Raw genomic sequence first — 16,068 nt, forward strand, 5'->3', positions numbered from 1 at the left:
CCACATTCTCTTACCTTACAAAAATAAATGTAACTGTATTTTAAGACAATTAAATACTCTACTAACACAAAAGCTGTTAGAATAAGTGTAGTTAGGTCCTTGTGTAATGTGATATTGTACCCCCTAGCCCAATTGTCTTTTGTATATTATTTATATATACTTGTGTTCCCACATGTACTTCCTGTATTGATTTGTTGGTAAAAAAAAAAAAAGTCTGCTTAAAAAAAAGATATTGAATGAATATAAAATGAGGAAGTGTGATGATAGTATGCCGGCTAACACGGAACACAAACAGGCAGTGCGCATGCGCCATCGTGCATGCATTTATTTTGTCCCCCTACACCAAACGCAATCACAACACGCAGGTTAAAATAGCAAAACAAACTCTGAACCAATGACATTAATTTGGGGACAGGTCGAAAAGCATTGAACATTTATGGCAATTTAGCTAGTTAGCTTGCACTTGCTAGCCAATTTGTCCTATTTAGCTAGCTTGCTGTTGCTAGCTAATTTGTCCTGGGATATAAACATTGATTTGTTATTTTACCTGAACTGCACAAGGTCCTCTACTCCGACAAATTAATCCACACATAAAACAGCCAATCGAATTGATTCTAGTCATCTTTCCTCCTTCCCAGTCTTTTTCATCGTTGAACTTATATGGTGATCGCATCTAAACGTTTGTCACGCCTTGGTCTTAGTGTTTTGTGTTTTCGTTATATATTTGGTCAGGCCAGGGTGTGACAGGGGTTTACGTGTTGTATTTCGTATTGGGGTTTGTTGTATTTGGGATCGCGGCTGATTAGGGGTGTTGTATAGGCTTGGCTGCCTGAGGCGGTTCTCAATCAGCTGTCAGGTGATTCTCGTTGCCTCTGATTGGGAACCGTATTTAGGTAGCCTGAGTTTCGCTTTGTCTTTTGTGGGTGATTGTTCCTGTCTCTGTGTAGTTTCACCAGATAGGCTGTAATTAGGTTTCACGTTCCGTTTGTTGTTTTCTTATTTATTTCATGTATCACTTTTTCTTCATTAAAGAACATGAGTAACCACCACGCTGCATTTCGGTCCGACTCTCTTTCTACAAACGAAGAACGCAGTTACAACGTTCATATTATTACCACGAGGACTGGCAACACAGTTCGTCTTTCAATCACCCACGGGTATAACCAATGAGGAGATGGCACGTGGGTACCTGCTTCTATAAACCAATGAGGAGATGGGAGAGGCAGGACATTCAGTGCGATCTGCGTCAGAAATATAAAGGACTTCTATTTAACACGGAACCCAAACCGGCTGCGCGTGTGCTCCATCGTGCATACATTTATTTTGCCCCCCCACACCAAATGCGATCACGACACGCAGGTTAAAATATCAAAACAAACTCTGAACCAATTACATTAATTTGGGGACAGGTCGAAAAACATTAAACATGTTTGGCAATTTAGCTAGTTAGCTTGCACTTGCTAGCTAACGTTAATTTGTCCTATTTAGCTTATATGGTGATCGCATCTAAACTTTCATTGTATTACCACGACTACCTACAAAACAGTTCATCTTTCAATCACCCACGTGGGTATAACCAAGGAGGAGATGGCACGTGGGGACCTGCTTCTATAAACCAATGAGGAGATGGGAGAGGCAGGACTTGTAGCGTGATCTACGGTCAGAAATAGGAATGAGTTCTATTTTAGTCCTTGGCAACGCAGACGCTCATTGGCTCGTGCGAGCAGTGGGTGCAATAATTGAATAACATGAATTTCTAAATTTATTTAGCAATCCTCGCGCACGCGACGTGTCCGGTCTGGTCAGCATGTTAGCCCTTGGCATCGCAGACGTTGTTGGCGCGCGGAGCAGTGTGAGTGCAATAATTGAATGACACGGATTTCTAAATGTATTTTGCGACGCTCGCTCAAGCGACGTGTTCGTTCTGGTCAGTATGTTACTGTTCGTGGGAAATGACTAAACTGATGAGGGAGAGTGATGACGCGTATGCCAACTGGCTTGCCGGGGCAGACGACAGACATGCATTTCTGTTATTTAGTGATCCATCAATGATTTGGTTATTTATTAGATATAATAAAACCAAACATTCTAAATGCAAAGTGGTAATTGCATGTCTTATTCAAACTCAGCTAGCAAGCTTATCATGTTTGCCCTTACTCATAGTTACTTGTCTTAACCCAAAATAGGTTTACTTCAAATCTGCATAGTCATTATTTAACTTAACATAGCCAAGAAAACGTATGTGAACCCTTTGGAATTACCTGGATTTCTGCATAAATTGGTCATCAAATTTGATCTGATCTTCATCCAAGTCACAACAATAGACAAACATAGTGTGCTTAAAATAATAACACACAAATTATTGTATTTTTGTTCTCGATATTGAATACATAATTTAAACATTCACAGTGTATGTTGGAAAAAGTATGTGAACCCCTAGGCTAATGACTATTTGGATTCAGGAGTCAGCTATCCTGGAGTCCAATCAATGAGACGAGATTGGAGATGTTGGTTAGAGCTGCCTTGCCCTATAAAAAACACTCACAACATTTGAGTTTGCTATTCACAAGATACATTACCCGAAAGGCTAACATTCTCGGGTAATGGGTATCTGTCCGCCAATTGAAACTCAACAGAAGTTGGTTGATGAAACAGGACAACGACCCAAAATACAGAAGTAAATCAACAACAGAATGTCTTCAACAGAAAAAAATATGCCTTCTGGAGTGGTCCAGTCAAAGTCAACCCGTTTGAGATGCTGTGGCATGGCCTCAAGAGAGCAGTTCACACCAGACATCCCAAGAATATTGCTGAACTGAAACAGTTTTGTAAAGAGGAATGGACCAAAATTCCTCCTGACCGTTGTGCAGGTCTAATTCGCAACTACAGAAAACATTTGGTTGAGGTTATTGCGTTTAATTCTATGTGTGTCATTAGTTTAAGCAGACTGTTTGTCTATTGTTGTGACCTAGATGAAGGTCAGATCAAATTTTATGACCAATTTATGCAGAAATCTAGGTATTTCCAAAGGGTTAACATACATTTTCTTGCCACTGTACATGGTTCTTTTATACACCGTATTACATGATAGTAATGCTTACTGCTTCCAAAATAAAACTATACAAATAATGTTTCTTTGCAGGACAGGGATTGACCTGACTTTCAAGAATTACTGAATTGCTTCGCCTTGCTTTTCTGGTTGGCTGGATGCAAGTTTCACCATCCAATTATTTAAGATCTACAGGAGTGCAAGGTTCACCATGGCACAGACCATGGCGATACATTGGCACATTAGAATGATTAGAATATGGGAAATATTAGTCAATTATTGCATTTTATCAATGCTGGCTTTCGCGGGCAACCTGAGACATGAAACAGATAGGTGGGAGGGCATACAGGCTGTCGGCAATTTATTATTGCGCAATTTTCCTAAATGAGTAATGGAAACACTTAATCCACTACATTCTTATTAGACACTAACCATGTTTCCATCCACAGTTTTATGTGAGTAAAATCACAGTATAAACAAAACAAATTTACGATCAGCTGTGATGGAAACAGGAAGTTTCGATAGGCCTACAATTTTAAATGCCGACAGATAATTTGTTAGGTCGACATGGTGGGATCTTTTTGTGTGGATAAAATATGTGTTAGGAATGTCGGTGGAAACGCCTTTATTGATATAATAATAATCATATTGAAGTAAACTTGGGAGTCACGCAATGATATACTGTGTGGTCCTCCCACTAGACTCTGGAAACCATTCCGTTTATTAGACTACAGATGAAATCATTAATGATGAACTTCACAGGGTGGTGTAAGTTCACAGTGATCTTGATGCTCATTTTCTATAAATATCGAGGGTCTTATCCAGGTAACATGATAATCGAGGCTTGACTGCCGCTTGACAAATACAAATATTAGCACTCTTATCCATAATAATCTCTTCATGTAGACTAGCCTACCTGCACTCTATCTGCAAGCGGCTGATTATAAGCATGTGCCAAAACCATTGTAGGGATATTTGCTTTTTAACGCAACAGTTTTTGTGACCCAACTATCGGTAGAGTTAAAAATGAGATGGAAACACATTGAACTTTACATTTTTATTTGGTACATGAAAACTTTTGTGAAAAAGTAAATTGTGTGCAGTACATCAGGCACAGCCTTTTATCCACATCAAGTCAATTTGATGAAAGCATCTCTGGTGGGAAAATGTGGATATTGTTTAAATGCAGATTTTAGAATATCCGCATACAGTACATATCTGTTGCGAATTGTATGGAAATTGTAGGTTTTTGCGAAAATGTCATTATGACCAGCTGTTTTTATGGACACAAGATAGCTAAATGGAATGGGATTGGTTGACAGTCTGCTGGTTGAGGTGTTATACTTTCTCCATTCATTGGCTAATGGGATTCCTATCTTCTTTCAAAAATAACTCTCCCCTTTCAATGATGCTGATGAGAGAGTTGGAGGGTGGGAGAAGAGGTTGGGGACTGTTGATTTTTAGAGTTTCTTCTGTCCAGAGGGAGCAGGCGCTCTAGACCACGCAAATAGGGACAAGAGCTCTGACTTGCTTTGCTCTCCGGAGCAGGGCACCATTGAAAGGAGTGATAACGGGGTTGCGTTAAGTCTGTCCTGCTGAATTTTGGTGCAGAGCCTTTGCCTGACAAGGTCAAGTTAGGATGTGTCAGTTATCCCATCAGAGCTATTGTCCCGACTCCATTATGGTGTTTTAGGTGTCAAGCTTATGGGCATGTGGCAGCAGTCTGTAGGAGGGAGATTCCTAGATGTGAGAGGTGTGCAGGAGGACATGAGACAAAGCAATGTGTAGATTCGGTGGAAAAAGTTGTGTGTGTAAACTGGTTGTCAATTGTACTGCAGGAATGGAACATAAATCACAGAGGAAATATGTTGTGGTGGCAGCTGCAGAGAAACACTTGGTTGTACAAGATTTTACTGCAAAAGAGTTACATGATGTTTTAAATGATAGTGTCCTGCTCTCCCAGGCTGCTGGTTTGGGGTAGGATCAGATAGGGCCAAAGTAGTGGAATAGCGGAGGTTTTATTGTACCCTGAGTTAGTTGGTAGGGACATTTTTTCACAAAGTGTAATGAATTCATACTATAGAATAGTAGGCTGATACACATCCAATACAGTAGGTGGCGGCATGTACATTTAACATTTGTTTGCAGACCACCATAATACCAAAGAAGAAAAAGAAAACAAAGAATTGCAAGGTGGGGTTACGCAGTTACGTCACGGACATACCGAAAGAGCATGGAGTTCACCCACCCTCTTCATGGAAGTAATCACTACCAAGAAAGCCACCTTCATAGAGAGGTGTTTCAGGGAGGCAGACTCCAATGGTTCGAAAGGCGGCTTTGCCAAAGCTGCCAAGACCACAACCAGATCCCAGCCCGCCATTGAGTGGGTCCTACAGTAGCTGGACGCAGTCAACGAACCCCCTTCATAAACCTGGAGACCAAGGGATGGCGGCCCACTGGCCTGTCCATCCACCCCACATGGCAGGCAGACGTAGCGGCCAAAATACCCTCTCAGTGTAGAGGCTGCCAAGCCCTCATCCAAGTGAGACTGCAGGTATTCGAGGACATACTGCACCCCGCATTACTCGGGCACAACCTCAATACCAGTGCACCAAGAGCAGAACAACCGCCAGCGCAACTGGTATGCCGCGTTGTAGCCAGTGCCCTTGCGCTCTGTATGGTGTACATTACACCCTCCCGTAGTCCTAACATGGACCATTGGTGCTGTTCAAGGTGTCCCAGACAAGTGACAGTAGAAGGCTGAACCAGGGTCGTCTGGGCCAGTATGGGGCCACCAACAGCAGACGATGCTCTGCCATCCTGGTCCTGTCCAGCACAGCCTGGATCAGGGGAAAAGGGGGGAATGCGTAAAGCTCCAGCCCTGGCCAATCATGACCCAGAGGTCTTGGTGGCTCCAACATGGAGTACCACAGGGGGCAGTGTCCATTGTCCAGGGAGGCAAACGGGTCCATCTGTGCCCTCCCGAACTTGTTCCACAGGTGCTACACCGCCTGGGGATGTAGTTTCCAATCCCAAGGAGGCCCTCCCCCGAGAGCATACCCGCTGCCACATTCAGGATGCCAGGTATGTGCGTCACGCGTAGAGAGGAGGTACTGCCAATGAGCTGGGTGAACAGGAACATGGAAGTACGCATCCCTCAGGTCCATCATAACAAACCTCTGGTCCCTGGAATGGCCTGCAACACGGGGGCTGGGGACAGCATGTGGAACCTCAGTACCTTCAAGTACCTATTGAGGTTGCGGAGGTCCAGAATTGGTCGAAACCCTCCGTCTCTTTTGGGGACCACAAAATAAGGAGAGTAGAACCCACCTGGCCGTTCTGATGTCTCGATCCTGTGGATGGCACCTTTGTCTAGGAGTGAGGAGATCTCCAGCTGCAGGGTTTTCTTCAGGGAGTTGCCCACCGTGGTGACACGAAGGCCCCTGAAGGACAGGGGCCGGCACTATAATTGGAGTTGGTACCCCTCGAGCATTGTGGACAACACCCAGGCGGACTCCATACCCTCCTCTCACTTTGCCCTTTGAGACCGGGAGAACCGGCCGAGGCCAGGGAAGAGTGTGTCAGGGGTCTTGCCGGGGCCCACCTCTCCTCTGGTGCCCCGAGCGCCTGGGTCCTCCAGGCACATCCCTGTGATGGTTGACAGGTTGTTGCTCCACCGCACGCTGTGCCCCTCCCCACTGTCATCCCATAGCATGAGGCGATGGCAGGAGAAGGACCCCACTGTCGTTCGGGTGCAGGTAGGTTGCGACAGTTTGTCTGCCTTGGACACAGGGCCTGAGGAGCAGCATCGTCCCCCAGGAACAGCCAACAGGTAACAGCTGTCATCACCATCGAAGCTATCAACTTCCTAATGCAGGGCATGCACCCTCCGTTCAAGGTGGTCGTGCTTCTACACCTGCATTGCTTGCTGTTTGGGGTTTTAGGCTGGGTTTCTGTACAGCACTTTGAGATATCAGCTGATGTACGAAGGGCTATATAAATACATTTGATTTGATTTGATTTGGTCCCAGAGGTCCGACTCCTGCCCCCATCCAGGACTTTCATCAGATGGGCTCTGCCTGCGGTTGCTCCGGCCATGCTTCCTGGAGGGGTACTGGGCCCAGTAGAGGGACTAACAGCTCGCTGACGCCTGAGGCCGAGCCTGGCCGACCCAATCGCGCATGGCCTTCTGAGTTCTGAGACCACCACACAAAACAGGCATCCAGTAGGGTGCTCCACCGCCCTCTCCACATGGCTCAAACCCAGGCAGTGCATACACAAGGTATCCGGATCCCCAGGGGGGATGCCAACATCACACCTGTCACAAAGGGAAGCCATAAGCTCAGCCCAGCCTACAAGGCCACGGAGCAGGGTTCTGACGCCCTGGGAGAGCTTATGTCATGACTCGCTTGAAGGAATAGGAACCCGGTGAGGGATAATTACCCAGTACCTCTGTAAAAAATGGCGAAGACCCGTGTGGGACAACAGGCAGACAAAAAACGGCAACCAGGTAATGGATTAGATTTATTTGTTTTTATGTTTTATGCTAAATGCAATATTACCTGGTTGAATATCCAAGCAGTAAAAACAGCACCATTTGATGGAGTAACTCCGTTCAGGAACTCCAAAGTTAATGTCTCAATGTGGTGGAAAGCCCACCTTCATACTCTTACACTCTGCAGGGGAAAGAACAAGACAAAAACCCGCTGGGTAATTAGCAGAACCCAACGCAGGGAGCAGCATGTTAAAGCAATTCACAACACACAAATAGAACAAGCCAGTCGGCAAGTTGTGTAAGGTAAATAAAATGTTGTGGCAGCAAGAGCCAACATACTAGTGGATGCACACGGAGTCGTAGTGTAACACTAACGAAACACAAGTACGATAAACCATGGGCGGAAGATACAGACCAACTGAGTGCTCCAGTGAGTGGAGCACTCAAGAGGAGGGGCTGGCCATGTGCCCAGCTGCTCCAGACAGCAAACAGCGAGTGAGTATACTTCCATGCAAGATATTACACTTACCAGTGACTTACCAAGCGAACTTCAGAAAATGTGTTCCTCAAACCATACAGACGTCCGCCGAGACAATGAAATAGAATGTGTGTCGCGGCCATGGGGTCTATATATAGGGGCGGACCCACAGGTGTATCCTCCGCAGAGTGATCCAATATAGTGAAACACAACCACAGATTATCCATCATATAGACCCCTTTCCAGTACGCGACATACTGACGTCACCCACAGATGTGCGCGACTCTTGGCGGCAGTTAGAAAGCTATCGCCATTTGCCCCCATTTAACATAATATAGCTTTTTATTACTTCTAAACAAAATAACTGTTTTGGGTTCCCATGATGTTTTGATTCTAGCATGAACAATTACGAATATTATATTTGGTTGTGATCTTTGCACAATAACTATTTTGGCTGCAGCATTTGTTAGCTAGAATACAAATGCTCATTGATATAGGCTGTAGAAAAAGCTAGCCAAAGAGACATTTACTAGTTGAAGTTTAAGTGTTTTTTTAAGGTTAATGTAGTTGATTTGCGATTATGACACAGACATTATATTAAGTAGGACATTCATTCATAACGAGCCTTAAAATCTGATTATAATCCAAAAGTATTGTGAATTTCTCTCATAAGCAACATTTATTTTGCTGCCATTCTATAAGAACTTCCACATGTTCTGCCACCTACTTACGGCTCTCCTTCGTGCAGCAATGTATGTAAACACAGAAAGGGGTCTATAGACCAGATACTCAAGTATCTAACAATTTAAATAAATGTCTTCAAAAATGGAAGGCAGTCGGGAGGAGGCAAGATCAGAGTGGACCATTCTATCCAATGAGTGGGCAGATGCATGTGTGAACAACAGGCACTACTCTGAAAAAAGTGTTTTTTCTCAAAGTTACAAAGTACACTCATAACAACCTAATCATTGCTAAATGTATATTCAATCAAATAAGCCACATGTAGAAAATAAACCATACATTTTTTGTTAACCAAATTCGACACTCATTAACCTCCAAACCAAAACTCCTCGTGTGGAGAGTGAAAAAAGCGGCACCTGCTGGAGAAAACAGATTTTAAACCCAGTTATTCCTCTCTCTTCACCGCTTCCTTTCTGGCAGAACTCCTATCCACGGTACTGGTAGGAGTATTTAGAAAGCAATCTTGTTGTATTAATTTCCGATAGTGGAAACGATGCATTTCGGATATTGGAATCTAATCAGTGCACCAACGAAGGCTGAACAAAAACTGTGGAGCTGTGACGCTTTTTCAAAGAACTTCTGCTATGCTCAAAATGGTGACTTGATTTTCTTGTTTTGAAACGGAGGTAGGCCGTCATCGTAAATAAGAATTTGTTAGAGTCTTGTCTCATCGCTGCAACTGCTGTATGGACTCAGGAGAGGCGAAGGTCGAGAGCCGTGCGACCTCCGAAACACAACCCAACCAAGCCGCACTGCTTCTTGACACAATGCCCACTTAACCCGGAAGCCAGCTACACCAATGTGTCAGAAGAAACACTGTTCACCTGGCGACCATGTCAGCGTGCGCTGCACCTGGCCCGCCACAGGAGTTGCTAGTGCGCGATGGGACATGGACATCCCTGGCGGTCAAACTTCCCCTAATCCAGACAACGCTGAGCCAATTGTGCGCCGCCCCATGGCTCTCCCGGTCGTGGTCGTCTGCGACAGAGCCTGGACTCGAACACAGAATCTCTAGTGGCACAGCTAGCACTGCGATGCCTTCGACCAGTGCGCCAACAATTTGACCACAGGCCCAAGAATTTGTTCTTAACTGACTTGCCTAGTTAAATACAGGTTAAATAAATACAAAATAAACAGACAGTTTATCAATATCACAGAACTCTTCCATATCTTTGACTCACTGCTTAATCCCTCAGGCCCCAAAGATTCAGGTACTTTACAAAAGTATTATAACCTTAGTATAACGACTATCACTGAACAGGATGAATAGACAAATATTTTACAGACAGCACTGAACTCTTCCACAACCTAGACTCACTGTTGATTCCCCCTGAGGACAGGTTAAGACTGTGTCACTGAATATGATAATAAGCTAGACAAAGGACTAAGCTTTCCCATTGTTTCCCCTGTAGGTACGTACAACCTGTAGGATATAAATGATAGTATTCTTTAACATAGGTAGGCCTATATCCCTAAGCCCTGAATGGCAGTATTACCATGTATTCCCTCTGGGATTTTTTCCTTATCTCCCATCAGCCTCCCTGTTAATGACAGTAATAATACATTGCTATTATGTATGGTGGTGTTTAGCTTGTAGACCTCTGCTCTGACAAACAGGGGTGATGTTCATGTTGTAGAAGTGGTAGAGGACTACACTGACTGGCAGCTACATGCCCCCCTGGGTCACCAAATTAGATGCTAGCTTGCTTGCTAGGCAGAACAGGCTGGGTGTGTGACAAGCAAGGCAGACTCTGTGAATGAATGCAGAGCAGACAACCGAACACAACCACAGGTGATTCTAGTTGAATATAAATTGTGCAGTGACAAGGAAAGAGGAAATTATAGTGCTACCTTACTGCTTGCTTTCACCAACGCCATTATAGCCCCTGTATTGGATTTGTTTTTGGAAATGTAATGTCATTCCCAGACGTTTCAACCCAAATACGCAGAGAGTCTGGTGGACCAATGAGTCAAACTTGGAGAAACTCCTGGTGCATATGCATTGTCTTAATGGTCTTAATTTACCAATCATCTCCCACAACATCTTCCCCCTCACCCTCCCCTGTATATGTCTTGTGCAGCTCACAGTCGTATAATTTACCAAAATGAAATGATAAATAATTTACTCAGTTGTTCAATCTAATAGTAATCTATGTTCACTCCCATTAAAAATCCCATTGAAATCCCAGGCTTATATGTGCTGTGCGCGATAGGCTGGGGATGAGATTATTGGAAATGCAATAGTCTAATGTACTTTGACTTGCAATGTTAGCTTAGGTGAGAGTAGTTTTGGTGTGTTTTTCAGTCCTTTTGTTTTCTTCACTCATTTCAGATGCCCTTCCCATTGAACTACAAGCACAGTCAGAGAACTGTGTTAAAGCACAAAAACTAAGACAAGAAATGGTGGTGTCAGGAAGCCTGCAGCCTGGGGTTGGCAGAAACCAACGACACGTAAAGAAACCAAGCAGAAGATCAAGATGCAGAGGTTGGAGGCGATCAACTGGCAGTGGGGCTTTGGTGGAAAAGGAGATGTCAGAGAGGAAGGAGAGCAGGTCATACACCAGCCCCTCTCGGCTAGATAAGTTCTCTGCTAAAACACCTCAAACAAAATGAGAAATCTACTACAAAGCCAGTTCTATTCTCTCATCTCAAGCACCATCCCAAATGATCCTGTGCAGAAGAGAAAAACCTTTCACAGAGTACACCCCCAAAAAACAAGGCATCTCCCTGCCAGGGTAGATGTCAGACTGGAGAGGGTTCCACTCCCAGCCCTTCCTACCATGTTGACAGCCCCAGACAGAAGGACCACCACCAGCACCAGGAGATCCAGAGGAGGAAAGCACCAGCAGCCCTTGTTTCCCGGCCCCCCTGGGGAAGACATCTCCAGGGAGAGTCTCACAGAGCAGCCCAGCTGTTGTGAAAAGATACCGCAAGGGATAGACACCCCTGCACCTGGCTGCTATAAAGGTGAGATTAACAGGACATGTTTCACAGGGTCTGGGTCAGTTCTTAAGAGATGGCAAAATACCCTCCAAACACAGCAGTTGATCTCAGGCTGATCCCAGACATGCTGCTTTTGTCAATCATTCCCAGGTTCAGTTATTAGAGACAGGTGCCCTCCAAACACAGCAGCTGATCCCAGACCTGCTGCTATTATCAATCAGGGTTACAGGCCAAGAGTCAGTTACTAGAGACATGTCAACATGTGCTCTACACAGCAGCAGCTGATCCCTGACCTGGTGCTATTATCAACCATTCACAGCGTTGGAACATTGATTACCTTGTGGAGGATCCAGGCAGGGATTACAGCTGTGTTTACAGGGCTTATGTTAAGCTCCCACTATTCTCCCAGGGCTGAGAAAGGAAGGGAATGCTTGTCTGATCAGCTAAGAGTAGTACTATGGGCAATGAGAGAACCACGGTACAACCAGGAGAGATTTAGAAAGTCAGATTTAAGCCAGATTCAAAAGGCACTCAGAAAACCTTAAGACTACAATAAAATACAAGAGTAATATTGTCACACCCTGATCTGTTTCATCTGTCTTGTGCTCGTCTCCACCCCCCACCAGGTGTCTCCCATTTGTCTTCATTATCTCCTGTGTATTTATACCTACGTTTTCTGTTTGTCTGTTGCCAGTTCATCTTGTCCCGTCAAGTCCTACCAGCGTGTTCCCTGTGCTCTAGTCCTGACCCTGCCTGCCGTCCTGTACATGCCTGACTCTGATTTGGATTACGACTTTGTCTACATTGAGTTACCTTTTGCCTGCCCCTTGTACTATAATAAACTCTGAGACTTGTACTATCCGCCTCCTGTGTCAGCCTATGGGTCTTAGCCTGAGCTGTAATAGTACCAATTATAGTGTATGAGTCTCAGAGGTTATTACAGTACAAGGGGCAGGCAAAAGGTAAGTAAAGGCAGGCAAAGAGTTGTGATCCAAATCAATCAGTCAGGAAGGTACAGGACGGCAGGCAGGGTCAGGACAGGCAGCAAGGTCAGAGCACAGGAAACATGCTGGTAGGACAAGACGAACAGACAAAGAGAAAACGCTGGTTTAAATACACATGAGATAATGGGGACAAATGGCAGACACCTGGTGGGGGGTGGAGACGAGCACAAGACAGATGAAACAGATCAGGGTGTGACAAACATAAAACCTGGGGGAATATGTCTCTGATCTCATTTCTGACCATGTCCCAAATTTCACCCTATTCCCTATATAGGGTCATACAATGATGCCGGTTGTGTGAAGGGCATGTTCTCATGTCTCTAATTACTGACTCTGTACCTGAGAACCTGATTTGATATCAGCTGCAGGGCCCATGATGCCTGTGTAAGACACGTTTGGATCAGCCAATGTGTTTGGATAGCATGTTCACATGTGTCTTTGACCCTAAACTTGTGGCTTGTCTCACCGATCTTTCCACCCCACAGGGAGATGTGGAGACCGTGAAGGAGCTCCTAGGCCAGGGGGCTGACCCCAACCTGAAAGACGCCGCTGGATGGACCCCACTGGTGAGTGAAGCCTCATCTCCCTCAGTCTTCCTGTCTAGACAGCAAAATACAACCAACCATATACAGTACATGTTGTTATAGCATGCCAGTCTTTAACTTTGTCTTGCTGGAGCTGTTATACTTAAGCATATTTCTAATCTATGATTTTTGTCTTTTTAACGAACTCATTGAATATCTACCATAAATATTCAAGTGAAATGTACCTTTATTTGTAATGTTATCAGTGCTAGTGATGTAGTTATTAAATTGTAATATGATACAGCAGGGATCATCCACTAGATTTAGCCATGTGCCCATTTTCTTAGGGATTCATTGTGTTGGGGAATACAACAAAAACAGCTGAACATCATTCTACAGGACTGTTATGGTTCAGTGAGAAACATGACTGGCGAAGGAGTCACTCAGAGCTGGTTTGAACAGACATGTCAACGACCCCCCCACCCCTCTCAGTTTGGCATGGAATATACAGAAGGACACCAAATTCACAACGAGCAACAATGTGTTTGTAGGCGTAATTAAAAAGTTGAGGAAAGAGGGGCGCGACAAAACTGCCCATCACGCAGCCATAACTGAAGTTTGAACACGACATGCAGCTCATCAAACAATCCAAGGCTCTGGACACTGAAACATCTGAGGGTTTGGTGAACAAAGTGTGGTTTGATGTTAATTTTGGGCGAATGGGAAGGAGGGAGAACGTTTTTTTAAAACTGACTGATTTAAAATATGTACAGACACAGTTTTTACATGAATGTAATGTACGTTTGCTATCTAGCCTGTGGTTATGTTTCACAACAACCAGTCTAGCAACACAACTTTTGTCCGGACTACTTTTTCTGGCGGAATGTATTTATGAATTTATTTATTATAGCTAAATGTTCAATTTAGATGTGTCGTTCCTTGCCTTGCTGTGTTGGCAACCGGTTTATAAAAGCAATAAGACACATCGGGGGGTTAGTGGTATATGGCCTATATACCACGGTCAAGGGCTGTATCCATGTACTCGTGCAAAATAAAACAACCCATAGCCGCGGTATATAGGTCCTATACAACACCCCCTCAGGCCTTATTGCTTAAATGTCCAGTACCGGTCAAAAGTTTGGAGACACCAACTCATTCAAGGGTTTTTCCTTTAATTTTTGCTATTTTCTACATTGTCAAATAATAGTGAAGACATCAAATCTATGAAATAACACATATATGGAATCATGTAATAACAAAAAGTGTTAAACAAATCAAAATATTTTTGATTCTTCAAAGTAGCCACCCTTTGCCTTGACAGCTTTGCACACTCTTGGCATTCTCTCAACCAGCTTCCCCTGGAATGATTTTCCAACAGTCTTGAAGGAGTTCCCACATGCTGAGCACTTGTTGGCTGCTTTTCCTTCACTCTGCGGTTCAACTCATCCCAAACCATCTCAATTGGATTGAAGTCGGGTGATTGTGAAGTCCAGGTCATCTGATGCAGCACTCCATCATCATTGTCCTGTTGAAAAACAAATTACTTGTCCCACTAAGCACAACCCAAATGGGATGGCATACTGCTGCAGAATGCGGTGGTAGCCATACTGGTTAAGTGTGCCTTGAATTCTAAATAAATCAGACTGTGTCACCAGCATAGCACCCCCTCACATCACCTCCTCCATGCTTCACGGTGGGAACCACACATGCGGAGATCATCTGTTCACATACACTGCGTCTCACAAAGGCACGTGATTGCCACCAGTCTAATATCCATTGCTTGTGTTTCTTGTCCCAAGTTGTTGATATGTGTCTGTTACTTGAACTCTGAAGCATTTATTTGTGCTGCAATTTCTGAGACTGCTAACTCTAACATGCTGACCATACCGGACACGTCGCGTGCGCTGCAAAATACATTTAGAAATCCATGTCATTCAATTATTGCACCCACACTGCTCGCGCACGCCAACTAGCCTCTGCCACGCCAAGGGCTAAAATAGAAGTAATTCCTATTTCTGACGCAGATCGCGCTGCAAGTCCTGCCTCTCCCATCTCCTCATTGGTTTATAGAAGCAGGTACCCACATGCCATCTCCTCATTGATTATACCCACGTGATTGAAAGACTAACTGTTTTGCCGGTGGTCGTGGTAATACAATGAAAGTTTAGATGCGATCACCATATAATTTAAACAATGAAAAAGCCTGGAAGGAGGAGCGATGACTAGAAACGATTCGGTTGGCCGTTTTTATATGTGAATTAATTGTCGGAGTAGAGGTCCTTGTGCATTTAAGGTAAAATAACAACTCAATGTTTATATCCCAGGACAAATTAGCTAGCAACAGCAAGCTAGCTAAATTACAAATTAACGTTAGCTAGCAAGTGCAAGCTAACTAGCTAAATTGCCATACATGTTTAATGCTTTTCGTCCTGTCCCCAAATTAATGTCATTGGGTCAGAGTTTGTTTTGATATTTTAACCTGCGTGTCCTGATCGCGTTTGGTGTGGGGGGGCAAAATAAATGTATGCACGATAGCGCACGATGGCATACGCGCGCAGCCGGTTTGTGTATGTAATGAACTTACCCACTGCAGCAGAGGTAACTCTGGGTCTTCCTTTCCTGTGGCGGTCCTCATGAGAGCCAGTTTCACCATAGCACTTGATGGTTTTTCTGGCTGCACTTTGAAAAAAAGTTCTTGAAATTTTCCGGATTGACTAACCTTATTGTCTTAAAGTAATGATGAACTGTTTCTCTTTACTTATTTGAGCTGTTTTTGCCATAATATGGACTTGATCTTTAAAAGAAATAGGGTTATCTTCTGTATACCCCACATA

The 16,068-nt window shown here is 44.2% G+C and overlaps 1 long non-coding RNA gene across 1 annotated transcript; it reads left to right on the plus strand.

Annotated features, from left to right (window-relative positions):
- Positions 1 to 11,101: 11,101 nt before the first annotated feature.
- On the plus strand, positions 11,102 to 14,357 carry LOC109902857 (uncharacterized). Its single transcript, XR_002256941.2, has 3 exons — positions 11,102 to 11,730; positions 13,196 to 13,276; positions 13,582 to 14,357. It is a non-coding gene; the product is annotated as an uncharacterized LOC109902857 (long non-coding RNA).
- The last annotated feature ends 1,711 nt before the right edge of the window (positions 14,358 to 16,068 follow it).

Source organism: Oncorhynchus kisutch, linkage group LG2 (genome assembly GCF_002021735.2).
Source record: "Oncorhynchus kisutch isolate 150728-3 linkage group LG2, Okis_V2, whole genome shotgun sequence".
Lineage (NCBI taxonomy): Eukaryota > Metazoa > Chordata > Actinopteri > Salmoniformes > Salmonidae > Oncorhynchus > Oncorhynchus kisutch.